At 37.6% G+C, this 13,945-nt stretch overlaps 1 protein-coding gene across 1 annotated transcript in view; it reads left to right on the forward strand.

Annotated features, from left to right (window-relative positions):
* Nucleotides 1-2,281: 2,281 nt before the first annotated feature.
* The window catches only part of pclob (piccolo presynaptic cytomatrix protein b), a 94,830-nt gene continuing 83,166 nt past the window's right edge, over nt 2,282-13,945 (forward strand). The window contains exon 1 of the mRNA XM_084124241.1: nt 2,282-2,531. The gene's annotated coding sequence lies outside the window, so the exon portion shown is untranslated. The remainder of the gene's footprint in view (nt 2,532-13,945) is intronic.

Here is a 13,945-nt window from a genome sequence, read left to right on the forward strand (position 1 = left end):
TCCCACTTGGAAATCATGGAGGGGTCTGAAATTGTCATCGTAGGTGGATGTCCACTGTGAGAGACATAATCTAAAAAAAAAAATCCAGAAATCACAATGTATGATTTTTTTAAACTATTTATTTGTATGATACAGCTGCAAATAAGTATTTGAACACCTGTCTATCAGCTAGAATTCTGACCCTCAAAGACCTGTTAGTCTGCCTTTAAAATGTCCACCTCCACTCCATTTATTATCCTAAATTAGATGCACCTGTTTGAGGTCGTTAGCTGCATAAAGACACCTGTCTACCCCATACAATCAGTAAGAATCCAACTACTAACATGGCCAAGACCAAAGAGCTGTCCAAAGACACTAGAGACAAAATTGTACACCTCCACAAGGCTGGAAAGGGCTATGGGGAAATTGCCAAGCAGCTTGGTGAAAAAAGGTCCACTGTTGGAGCAATCATTAGAAAATGGAAGAAGCTAAACATGACTGTCAATCTCCCTCGGACTGGGGCTCCATGCAAGATCTCACCTCGTGGGGTCTCAATGATCCTAAGAAAGGTGAGAAATCAGCCCAGAACTACACGGGAGGAGCTGGTCAATGACCTGAAAAGAGCTGGGACCACCGTTTCCAAGGTTACTGTTGGTAATACACTAAGACGTCATGGTTTGAAATCATGCATGGCACGGAAGGTTCCCCTGCTTAAACCAGCACATGTCAAGGCCCGTCTTAAGTTTGCCAATGACCATTTGGATGATCCAGAGGAGTCATGGGAGAAAGTCATGTGGTCAGATGAGACCAAAATAGAACTTTTTGGTCATAATTCCACTAAACGTGTTTGGAGGAAGAAGAATGATGAGTACCATCCCAAGAACACCATCCCTACTGTGAAGCATGGGGGTGGTAGCATCATGCTTTGGGGGTGTTTTTCTGCACATGGGACAGGGCGACTGCACTGTATTAAGGAGAGGATGACCGGGGCCATGTATTGCGAGATTTTGGGGAACAACCTCCTTCCTATCTATCTATCTATCTATCTATCTATACACATACACATACACATACACACCTTCTGGGAAAGGTAGGATGTCTGTATAATACAATATAATAATGTATGGAATAATTGACGAATGACTGTTGAATTATTAGAAAATAATGCACTTTATTGCATTATAGTGTGTATTTATTTTCTAATAATTGTACAGTCAATTATTCCCCTTACACACAATTAAGACATTGTTCAGATGTTGAATTTCAAGACATTTGTCAGGTTTTTGTCCTTAAAACGCTCTTTTGTTTAGGACTAATTTCTTACGCATCTCATCCCACACCTCCGTTGCTAATTCCATAACATCATTTTAGAGCTAGTAATGAAGGCTTGAGCCATTTATAGCAGACTAATGCATCAGACTACGTTATCAGAGAGAGAGGGAGAGAGATTTAGCATGTGTGAACTGCCTGAGTCTGTGCGTTTCTCAACAGTATTCGGCAGCAGTGTCTCTACTAATAGAAAAAGTTGATCTGCTTCAAGAACAGCGAAGTTATTACCTCACTAGTGAGAAATGTCTTTTAGCTTTTAAGTTGCTAAACTATTTTACTGATAAAATCGTCAGAGCAGCGCTGACAACGCGTTTCTGCACGAATGTGTCTCCGCACTGTATGTGTGTGCGTTTGAGTGGGAGAGAGAACGGGAGAAAGAGAGTATGTGCTTTCTATACATAATAAAATGTAAATTTGTGGGGGAAAAAACATGAAAATATTTCATAGTTTTTATCCTATTGTTTTCTATATTTTCTTTATTGGTCAGTGTCATTGTGGGTTTTGGTTATTTTGCTGTTGTAGGCTGTAAGGACCTTTGAAATAAATTAAATCATTTGGCGAAGTGATATGAACATGTAATGCGGTCAAGACCAACCAATCAGATTGAAGCATTCAACTGCCCCGTAGTATACAATACAATGCAATACAATACAATATACAACTGTATTATATACTCATATGTACAGCAGTTGCAGTTTATAGTGCTTTCTGTAACATAAGCTGAACCAGTAATGGTAAAAACCCACACACGACATCCTCAAAACCTCATATACCAGGCAGGATCTTTTAAGTACATAATCTCCTGCTGATTCTTGTCTATGCTCCCTCTATATCTATTATCCACAGCTGCCTATCTCTCTCTCTCACTCTCTCCTGCTCTCTCACAACACATCACTACTGACTTCCTGCCTGCTCCTGATTGGTCTGTATGAGCAGGAGGAGATTAGGGCAGTCCCTAGTCAGCTGGAAGGGTGTCCAAAGAGTGCCAGGATAGAGAGAGAGCTGCTGTCGCTTTAAGAGTATTTTTAGGCTGATAGTTGATGATGGTCAGTGGTGGGGAAAATCAGAGTTAGTGGCGGCAGTGCAGTAGCTTCCTGTGAATATGGATGACAAGGGGAGACGCTGATGTATTGTGGATTTAACAGCTTTTATAACGCCATTAAACACACTGGACTTGGGGTATTTGTATGTGTTCAACCTTAATTTGTTGGGGCTAGAATTAGGTAAGTAGTTGCAATTATGTATTTGTTTTATTATTAATATAGAAAAGTTTTTTTGCTAGACTGAGTATTTGGACATGTTATTGGCTTCTAGATTATATATTAAACAGTGTAACCGTACACTTTCATTTATGCAAGCTTTACATCACGCTTGGCTTGCAGATATGAAATGATCTTATGATGGAGGATGGGGGTTGGTTGACCACTGTGAACTAGCTGTCAAGCTATTTGTTTTTCTAGCTGGACAGCCCAGTCCATCTTCTTCCTCTCCGAGGCAGATATTTAAATTTAATGAAACTGGCAAACAGTGTGTGATCAAGTTACAGTATTGATTACAGCCTGACCCTCTGCTGTACTCCACATGCAGAGAGGTTTGTGTGCATGCTTTCCTTTGGTTGTGTGTATGTGTGTAGATTATAGTAGATTATAACATCCAATTAATAATACCAGCATGTGTTCTTCAAATATACTCATATTTCATGAATATATACTGCTGAGACAAAGCAAGAATATGCAAGACCTTGTGTGATGAGTGCACGTGTGAATGTGTATTTGCCAACATCAGCTTGTTTAGCTTGTCCATCTGTTTTTGTAGCCTACATGTATATTTTTTGCAGTGATAATGCATGTTTGCATCCTTTTCTATAACTATGTTTGTTTTTGCATGAGAAGCTGAGACACCTAAAGAGGCTGAAAGAGAGAAAGTTTGTTTAAGGACATGAAAAATGTCAAAAGGTTTAGGCATGGTTGATGGAATAACATGTCAGGGCCAGTGAAGCAGCAGAGCTTACCGAAAGCAGGAGCGAAGACTTGCTCCAACATCCCCAGACATCAATCAAACAAACACACACACACACGCAAACAAACAAACAAACAGAAGATTGTCCAGAGGCAAGTTTCAATAAACCATTAAAATTAGATCACAGTTTTAATTTTTTTTAAAGGAGATCCTAATGGTCTTCTTACAACATAAATACATAAGGACAGCTATATTATAGTGTGTGAGAAAAATATGAAGTGTAATATTATAAAGACATGTTTAAATTAATCTTGTCCTAAATTAAATGATTGGCTTTTATATAGTCATTTTACTAAAACAAATATTATCTGGAAAATTACTATTTAGCCAACATTTACTCAAATAATTTACACCACTGCATACATGTATGTACACATATGCAGTGGTGTAAATTATTTGAGTAAATGTTGGCTAAATAGTTGCTGTAGCCTACTTAAGTATCTTTTTGGCTACTTTGCTCTTTGACTGAGTATAAAGATATTAGCAACTCTCTACTTGACTACATATTTGAATAAGCATATGCACTCTTTACTCCAATATATATCTTGTGCGTTTTGCCTTTACTCACCCAAACTTGTCAAAAAGGCTACTTTACGTAAATGTGAGTGCATTAGCAGGTATATGAGATGAGGACATGGCTGCAGCCGGTGAAGAGACCGAAACCAGCACATCTAGTGCAAGTAGGCTGTGACTATTTACTGAAGTGCCCACTGAAGTGCCTTGAAACATGCAGCATTATTCAATGTGTTGACGGAATTTCTACTGAAACAGGAACACAGGGCGGGACATATCGAGCAGCTCCTCCCCTTTTTTAAAATAGCCAATAGCTTTTAGTTTATTTTTGCAGAGCCGTTGAGCTCGGCAAAGCTGCGTTTGACAGCTTATGACAGCCACAGTCTAATAGATTCCCCTTTTAGATTTAATATGAAACTGTTACTAAAGCAAAACAGTGAACGTAATCATGCTGAGGATGTGTACTTTGAGGAAAAGTGTGTAATTTATGTTGGTGCATGGCACCAGTGTTATCACTTCTACTCGACAGTACAGTTTCTAAAGCCGAGTCTGTCTAACCATTTCTCCTCCTACATCACTTTAAAATATAGCATTCTGTGTAGAATTGAAATGGGTCTGATCCGTTTTGTGGTCTGTGGCGACTCACGCATATGATCCGCTCTGTGCCATCGTGTCTCTGGACCGGAGCAGACTGTGTGCACGCTGCGGCGGTTCGCGTGATATTAACGTGAAACCAGACTTATTTCGTCCCAATGGAGAGCATATTTACACTTTCTGAATCGTTCCCTGTCTCCTATATAATACATTATGTGCTTTTCACCATGTAGAAAATAGTAATTGTATGAACAAGTGACCGATTTTAGCCGCAGCTTGTCTGTTTATGATGTAAATAGGTCCCCTTTAAAGGTCCCGTTCTTCGTGATCCCATGTTTCAAACTTTAGTTAGTGTGTAATGTTGTTGTTAGAGTATAAATAATATCTGTAAAATTATAAAGCTCAAAGTTCAATGCCAAGCGATATATTTTTAACAGAAGTCACCTACAGTGAACGGCCAGTTTGGACTACATCCCTCTACTTCCTTCTTTAATGACGTCAGTAGAACAGTTTTTTGACTAACCTCCGCCCACAGGAATACACAAAAAAGGGGGCGTGGTCTTGTTGCGCTCCCATGGAGAAGAGGAAGAGTTGCGTTTGTAGAATGTGTTTGTCACCATGTCGTCGAGACGCTGTTATTTTCATTCAGGAGTCCAATTACCTTTGTTTGGCCTTCCCAGGGACGCTGTACTTAGAGATCAATGGTTACAATTTATGCGCATGCGCATGCCAGTCTCCACGTTATGGTAAGAGGCGTGACCTTTCTCGCTGGCACAATCAGAACTCGTTACGTATTTCTGAAGGAGGGACTTCATAGAACAAGGAAGTCATCAGCCCGTTCTTAGGACAGTGAAAACAGCGGTATACAGATAAGTAAATTGTGTGAAAAATACTGTTTTTTTTTTACACGCGAAACATGAACACATTATATTGCACACTGTAAACACAATCAAAGCTTCAAAAACACACTAAAAACGGGACCTTTAATATGTGGTTAGTGTTTCTCATCTATTGTTTTAATATTGCACAAATAATGTTATGGAATTATGTGATAATAATTTAGATTCTAGAGAGCATTGATTGGACAGAAATCAGATGAGAGGATGAAGTGCAGGGTGATGTCATCAAAATTGTTGATCCATTTGGCGGAAGTTATGGACTGTAAGTTTTTAACGATTAAATCTTTTAAATGCAAATTTTGTCATTGTTTTGGAGCGCACTAGCTTATAGATAACCTTAAGGCTAACATATTCATACTAAATGCATTTTTTATTTCATGAGGACTTTAAAGGGTTAGTTCCAGTGCTTAATTTGTAAAGTGGGAGGCCCCGGAGCGCAGAGGGGGGGTGGATCCGGCGACTCAAAACGGGTGTTGGAGGTAACGGAACAAAAAAAATAAAAATACACTGCCTACGTATAGCTTCTCTGCAGGGGCGGCGCCAGAGAATTTTTAACGCATGTGCTGAGGGGGTGCTAGATCATTGACGGGGGGAGCTGCGCAAAACTTGGCCACTAAATATTTAATATTCAGTTATGTTAATGATCACAATTAAAGTTTTAATTTTATTAAATTGAACAAGCGCAACATTCAGCATTCAATCAAATATTCTAAAAGATGTAGGCTATTATTAATAATAATGTTATTTCAACACAATATCTCGTTATTTCGACATAATGTGTGCGTGCAACAAGCAAGATGTGCATTTGTAAATTCGGACGCATTTGACGCGTGTATTGATTTTTATTAATAAACAAGTGTTTTCTCTGACAGTGTCGACTCGGCTGCAAAGATGAAGTTGACGATCGCCATCTCCGTGTGAACGCGCCTATAGAGAGAAATGCACATAAATAGGCCTAATGGATTACATAATCAGAGAGTAGCCTTTTTCTTTTTTCATTTTGAATTATTTCGTTTAAAGACATTTCAAGCTTTGTGTATTTGATGTATTTTTCATGTCTGTGTGAGGCATACACTGAGTTTCGTTATGTTAGGATGAGATGCGCTCCAGTTCACGTGCAATGCAAGTGACCGCGCGGGCGCCTCCATGATTGTCTGTTATATTTGCTTCTTATTCATTAAATCCAGGCAATTGGTTGATGAAAAATTTATTAAAATTAAGATACAATTTATACAAAACGAAATTCACTTTAAAGAAAGGTTTTCTACAAAACAAAACTTGATGAAGTGGTCAAAATCATGTCTGACCCGCTCCATGTCTCATATTGCGCATCCTATCTTACTCGGTCGTGCTGTTCACTTTTCATAAATCAACATAAATGGAAAAAATAAAAATAACATTATAATATTTTAACAAATATGAAACTAAATGCGCTTTTTAAATGGCTACAACAGTATAGTAGGCCTACATACTCTCTATTTGTACAAATTGCTGCACATTCATTTAATTCTGAATTTTGCACACACAAGTTGAAAGGCATTTGTTCAAATCAAGTTCACGGATAATTGTGCGTGCATTTATTAAAGGTAGGGTAGGTAGGATTTTTATAAAAAACTTTTTTTCAAATTTGTTTAAACTTGTCTTTATATACCAATACATAATTAAAATGTAAGTGCTCTGAAAAAGAGAGTATAAAAATCGAGTGACTCGAGTGACCTTTTAATCTGCAATAAACACAGCTCATTATTTCCATTCGGGACGAAACAATTGATTGGTTTGGGCGACTGTCACTCACTCTCGCAACCATGGCTACCACCACTGTTGCTACAAGATCTGCCCATATGCACGCACCCGTTTGATTTGAGGAGTGCAAGAGAGGCGTGGAACCTACGAAGAGTAAAATTATGGCAGAGAAAGAGCATTCAAAATTCAAAGCACCTGCATATGCAGTCAGCGAAGGCAAACAAGGCAAAAACTACTTCCTCGGACCCTGGTTGCCCGCACTCTTGAACGACCTCCTCTGCTTCGCCCTCGACCCCGGACCTGTCCTCGAACCGACGATGCGGTACTTGTCTCCGGAGTGTAACGTTAGTCCTCATCAGAGTCAACAATGTTTTCATCATGGAAACTCTTACATGCACAACACCGTATATGTTATGAATCTTACACGAAATTCACCTTCATCACAGTTTAACTGATGGTAATGGAAAAACGTGCATCAATGCAACCTGTTTTTAGCTTTGCCTTATAAATATAGCTCGTTACCTATAGCCTAAATATAGCTCGTTACCGAATCAAACAAAATATATTTTAAACTTTACCAGTATCGATAATGCTAGCTTGATAGTGAGTACTAAAAGCCATCTTATTTGTTTATATTTATAGTGATAAAGTTTTTTATATAAAGGTAATTAGATAAAGGTATTTTATTATGTGATTCTGACATGATGTCACTGCATGCACTGCGCTCCTTCCTCTCCACTCGTCTCAGGTAAATAAATGCGTCTGAGCCTGAGCGTTTGGCGTCGCCCGTTCATGTGTTTTGGGGGCGTGGCTTTGGAAGGAGCCCAGAAGGGAGAGGGTGGGAGTGAATGGAAATAATGAGCTGTGTTTACAACAGTCGTGAGAGGTCTACAGACACTCGATTTTTATACTCTCTTTTTCAGAGTACTTACATTTTAATTATGTATTGGTATATAAAGACAGTTTAAACAAATTTGGAATGTTTTTTTTTTTCTGAAAAATCCTACCTACCCTGCCTTTAATCGTTACGATACTAAAATCATTACAAAGGCTATGCTATGTACAAAAAAATCAGATGAGCCCAGAATATGAACACAATTACACGTTAAGCATTTTCCTCCCATAGAAAACCATTATAAGAACGCTTAATGTGGCTTAATGCAGATTAGAATGTCCCCTTATTTTGTCGAAATAACGAGATATTATGTCGATACTAGGCTACTGCTGTGTCCACCATGGTCTCCACATTCTTGATCAGCAGAAACTATTTTTGCTTGTTTGGGATCTGACTGGCCAGCATTTGAAAAAGTTAAGCAAACTTTTCTGTCTTTTTGACATTTTTCCCCTGAGTGAAACGATCGAGGCTAACAGCAATCTCAACTAGTACAACAAGCGCGCAAGTCATGTGTCACAAACATTGAACACTACACAAACAGTAATTTTATTTTTTTCATTTAGGCAATTAATTTTCCATGGTGACACAGGAGGTGCCGGATCCAATAAAAAAAGGTTCCGGATCCAATGTCGGAGGTGACGGAACATGTTCCGGCGTGTTCCGGCTCAAATTAAGCCCTGGTTAGTTCACCCCAAAATGAAAATTCTGTCATTAATTACTCACCCTCATGTCGTTCCAAACCCGTTAGGGTTTCAACAGTCCATGTAACTACAGTGGTTCAAAGCGACGAAAATACTTTTTTTTGTGCAAAAAAACAAAACAAAAACAAAAATAACGACTTTATTAAAAAATGTCCTCTCTTCCGTGTCAGTCTCTGACACTGTTCACGTTGTAAACACAGTGCAGCGCTTCTGGGTTCTACGTTAGAACGGCTGCTCAGTATTGGCCGGCTCCTGCGTCAGCACCACATGCATGCGTTGAGAAGTTGTTGAATAAAGTAGTTATGCTTGTTTTTTTGCGCTCAAAAAGTATTCTTCATAACATTAAGGTTGAACCACTGTAGTTACATGGACTATTTTAACGATGTCTTTACTACCTTTCTGGGCCTTGAAAATGGTAATAACGTTGCAGTCTTTGGGCATTTACTTTACAACAATTACTTTATTTGTGTTCCGAAGATGAACGAAGGTCTTACGGGTTTGGAATGACATAAGGGTGAGTAATTAATGACAGAATTTTCATTTTTGGGTGAACTAACACTTTAACGTTATTTTATTTATCCGTTATACTGAAGATACCTTTTTGAATTTTGAATTCTTTTGAATTTTGCATAATAGGTCCCCTTTAATATGTGGTTAGTGGTTCTCATCTATTGTTTTAATATTGCACAAATAATGTTATGGAATTATGTAATAATTAATAATAATGTGAACATGCATTGTTTCTGAAGATGCCTGAATGTTTTGATAAAGTATTTGACTTGCTGCAGCCACATTATAATAGACATCGAGTTTAATATAAAATCTACAGACCAACATTACTCTGCATTGTGAAGAGTCAGTGTCAAGGTCCAGCATTTCTGACTAGTTTTCATAATGCATTTCAGGATGGCAGGTGTCACTTTTATCACAATAATCACAATACCTGATTGGTAGAGTCAGTTTGTGGTGGCACATGCCCCTGGTGGTTTCAGTTTTTTAGTTGTGGCCACTAAATAGTGTCTATATTTTTTTTAAGTGATACAGCTGAACTGTCAATCCTATGCAAATCTGAAAAAAAAAAAGTGCTGTTCAGTGCGCATGTTACAACATGATACACGGGAGAAAGCGACATGTGTCACTAGGCTATTGGAGGTGCCACAACATACGCCGACATGTTCTGCAACAATGTTGGTGGCACATGATGCAATCCATCAGCGCATGTGACAAGTTTTAGTGCAACATGCCACTATCCACTGGCATATGCCAATAAGAACCGGATGTGCCACCGAATGTGCTGCTAAGCATAGCAGCATGTGCCAATGGCTTCTGTGCGTAGGATGCCATGCCACTTAATCTTAATACCACCTCTCTAGTTTTCACTAGCATGCTGCGGACTAGTGCATCTTTGAGCCTACATTCAGTACGCTCAAAGTCCCAGACTAAAATGCATGTTTGATCTGTTTTAACTGAAATACTATTGATTCTTGTATTTGAATTTTTTTATTTTTTTATGAAACAAATGAAAAACCCTTTCAGTCTTCTGAGCTTTGAAAGAGCGACATCTGAGCAATCAGAAGGGTGAGAATGGTGCTGTAACAATGTCTAGAGGAATATTCAGCCCAATCTGGCCGTGTGTACCCACACAGACACCCACCCACCCACACACCGACAAATGGTGGGAGAGGAAAAATGTTTCCAGCTTCCTAGTGTTTACGCTTCCCCACGCATGACGCAACACATAATCAGCACAACACACACACACACGTCCACGCTCCCTCCCCCAACACATGACGCGCAGGCCGAGTGGGAGAGTGATGCATGGGGGACTGAAGACATGCACGACTCACCGTACACACGCTCACTCGCAGGAACAGGCTCTGGAGAAATGTGACTCTCTCTCTGGCTGTCTTGATCTGTGTGTTTCAATGGCAGAATTCTGTCTGCCCAGTGGCAGAATAGATAAATGGGGTGAATTTCTTGTTTACGTTAACATTACTGCATTAGAGCCAAATTAATTTCGGCAACACATATGTTTCCAGATGATTCCTGGCTCTCACCACCTACCTAATTCAAAATGAAAATATTTGATCTCAACACAAACCATTAACCTCATGCTAATGTAGGAAATCATATTGTATTAAAGGAATAATTTAGGCAAAAATATGAAAACTGATTGTTCTATCTTTCTATCTATCGTTCTATAATTCTATCTATCGTTCTATATATCATTTTGTCTATCATTCTATGTATCGTTCTGTCTATCCATCATATCGTTCTGTCTATTGTTCTATCTTTCGATCTATCAATCTTTTGATCTATCTATTGATCTATCGTTCTATATATCGTTCTGTCTATATCGTTCTGTCTATCTATCAATATATCGTTTTGTCTATCCATCAATCGTTCTGTCTATCGTTCTATCTATCATTCATCTATCAATCATTCTATATCATTCTATATATTGTTCTATGTATCATTCTATCATTCTATCTATCGTTCTATCCTTCTATTTATCATTCTTTCTATTGAACCTTCAAACTTAAAAAAACATCAAACTTTGCATGTTGACTCTCAAAGCCTTGTTTGAAGTTAAAATTTTAAAAGTCTTGAAGTTAAAAATCACAGTTAAATAAAATAACTGAAATTCAAAAAAATGTTATTCTTCTTCCCTAAATTTCAATTTGAATTGCATTTTCTACTGTAATTTTAATTTAAATCAAATGCATTAATTAGATTGTAATTTAAAATGCATTCTCAGTTCAGTTCTGAGTTTCTGGGTGAACTATTCCTTTTTCTCCTTACCAATTTTATATCCTTAAACTTAGGCAACCAGGTGAAATCCATTAATGATATGGTTTCTAGACATGCTGAATTTACTGGAATAGACATTCCTCCTAATTGCATCTGACAGTGAGGTGATGTATGATTACTCCATAAACCATTGCTAGACCATAGCTCAGAATGATTGAGGGCTTATTCTAAATTGATGAGAATTAATTTACATTGGAAAGGAGTAAATGGCAGTTATAGTTTTGGGCTTAATCCCCAGAGAGATGCTTGAGAGATGCAATCTGTGAGCTTCTTGGCAGATTGTTTAGACTGCTCTTGTTCAGCGCATTGCAGGGTGACAGGCTTGGTCCACTGTCTTGAATGAACTGCTTCTTGTAGAAAAGTCGCCTGGGCTGTAAGCCAAGCACTCCTGATTTATGTGACCTCAATCTAACATGGTTTTCAGACTGGCTTCTGAATGAGCAGGTTTCCACTAGAGCAACTAGACATTTTAGAGAAATGTTTGATGAAAGGAAAAAAGAGAGAGATCGAATAAAGAGTCAATAAAATGATTTGATTTGAACAGGCACACTTAGCTTGAAGCCTGATTAAAAGTAAAAGATAAGCACTTACTAAGAAATGTCTGGCCTTTAACAGTGTGTATGTGGTAATAGCTACTCATGATCTGCAAACATTGAAGGCTGTTGGTTTTTATTTACCGGCCTTTTTAAATTTAAATGTTTTGAAAATTCAATTCAAATGCTGATGCATATCATGAAAAAGCATCATTGCTCATTAAAGAACAGATTAACACTTCATAGATGTTTATGGATCTTTGCTTCTGAAGTTGAAAGGCAGGTAGTTCTGAAATACTTTTGCAAAGTGATTCTGCAATGGTTTCGCTTCAGATTAGCGATCTGACAGCACCACATTTGTTTATTGCACAAAAATTAACTTTTTTAAAAACATGTCAATGAACTGCATTGGCCCTAAAATAATTATTAAAATGATAAGATGAGAGAAAACATGACAATTTTGTAAAAGCATTAACAATATTTGCTGCAACTGATAGGTGAATTTGTCAAAATGCAGTAAACTTTGATTGAACACACAACCTTTGACAGCAAAGAAAATATCCTCTCTTTTAATAGTTGATAATCCTAATTGTTGTGACATGCTACAATTATAATACAACCATTTTTTTTTTTTTTGGTTGCATCCCTAGCAGTTGTGAACCACTGTTTTAGAGACAGTAGGAAAGTAGAGATCTTATGTTGGCCATGTTACTGAAATATTTGAAGTCTTTGGATTGCCGAGAGCTCTATTCTGAAGAGGGATGGGGCAGCAAGACTCAGGTAATGGTACTGGCATGCCGGCACTGATGGTTTTTTATGGATTGACCATTAGCACTAGAGTGGAGCACATTAGATTCTCTTAGGACCATGACTGATTCTGCCAGGCAAAAACCTATAATGCATACAGAGAAAAGCAGGCTTCTCACGCTGCCTGAGAACGGAGAGATGATGGATGTGAGTGAGTATACACAGATAAATGACAAGCAGACACACACACAGAGAGAGAGAGAGAAAAAAGGAATTGTCATACCCTATCAATGTTTACTGTGAATTTGAAGGTGAACTGATTTAGGCCATTGCCACAGGCTCAATGTTTCTGACTGCAGTTGACCTTCTATATTAATAAACATAAACCAGATTGCATTTTGTAGCAGCATGTACCCCGTTCAGAGTTCTTTGAAGCTTATTATTATTATTAGCCTATTGGTTATTTTTTTTATTTGGTAACACTTTCTTTTATAGTGTCCTTGTTACATGTTACATGCACTTTCCCTAGTAATAACAGTGAATTATGCATAATTAAGTAGTTACTAAGTAGTTGCTTACTATTACTCAGTACTTAAATATATTATATATTCAATAAAATATATATAATATTACACTGTAACAATGACACCTTAAAAAAGTGTAATTTATTTTACACCTTTATTTTAAGGTGATGTAGTTACATTGTACTTACTCAAAAAAGTACTGAGTAATATTAATTAACCACATGTACTATAGAGTTACGGTTAGGGTTGTAATTATGGATCATTTACTGTTATTACTATAGTAAGTACATGTTGTAACGTGGAACTACATACCTTAAAATTGTTGTTGTTAACCTCTTTTGCACACTGTTGGTAACATTTATTTATTATTTTTTTCCATTTAAGCACAATGGTTATCCTTTCTGACACCATGCTTGTGAATAATTGCCAAAATATGTTTGTTGCCTAGAAGCATATATTGCGGATATGTTTTTCTTTTTTCTTTATTCATTAGGAGGATCCACTTTTTTCCAGTAGTCAATTTCTAGTCAGATAGAATGTTAATTAGGAGACAATAATATTAATCAATAATATCATCATAATATTGAAACATAGGCAAAATAAATATATTCAAACATGTATTCACATTTCACAAACTGTATTCACAAACTGCTGTTCA

The sequence above is a fragment of the Abramis brama genome (genome assembly GCF_963993115.1).
Source record: "Abramis brama genome assembly, chromosome: 9".
Taxonomy (NCBI): domain Eukaryota; kingdom Metazoa; phylum Chordata; class Actinopteri; order Cypriniformes; family Leuciscidae; genus Abramis; species Abramis brama.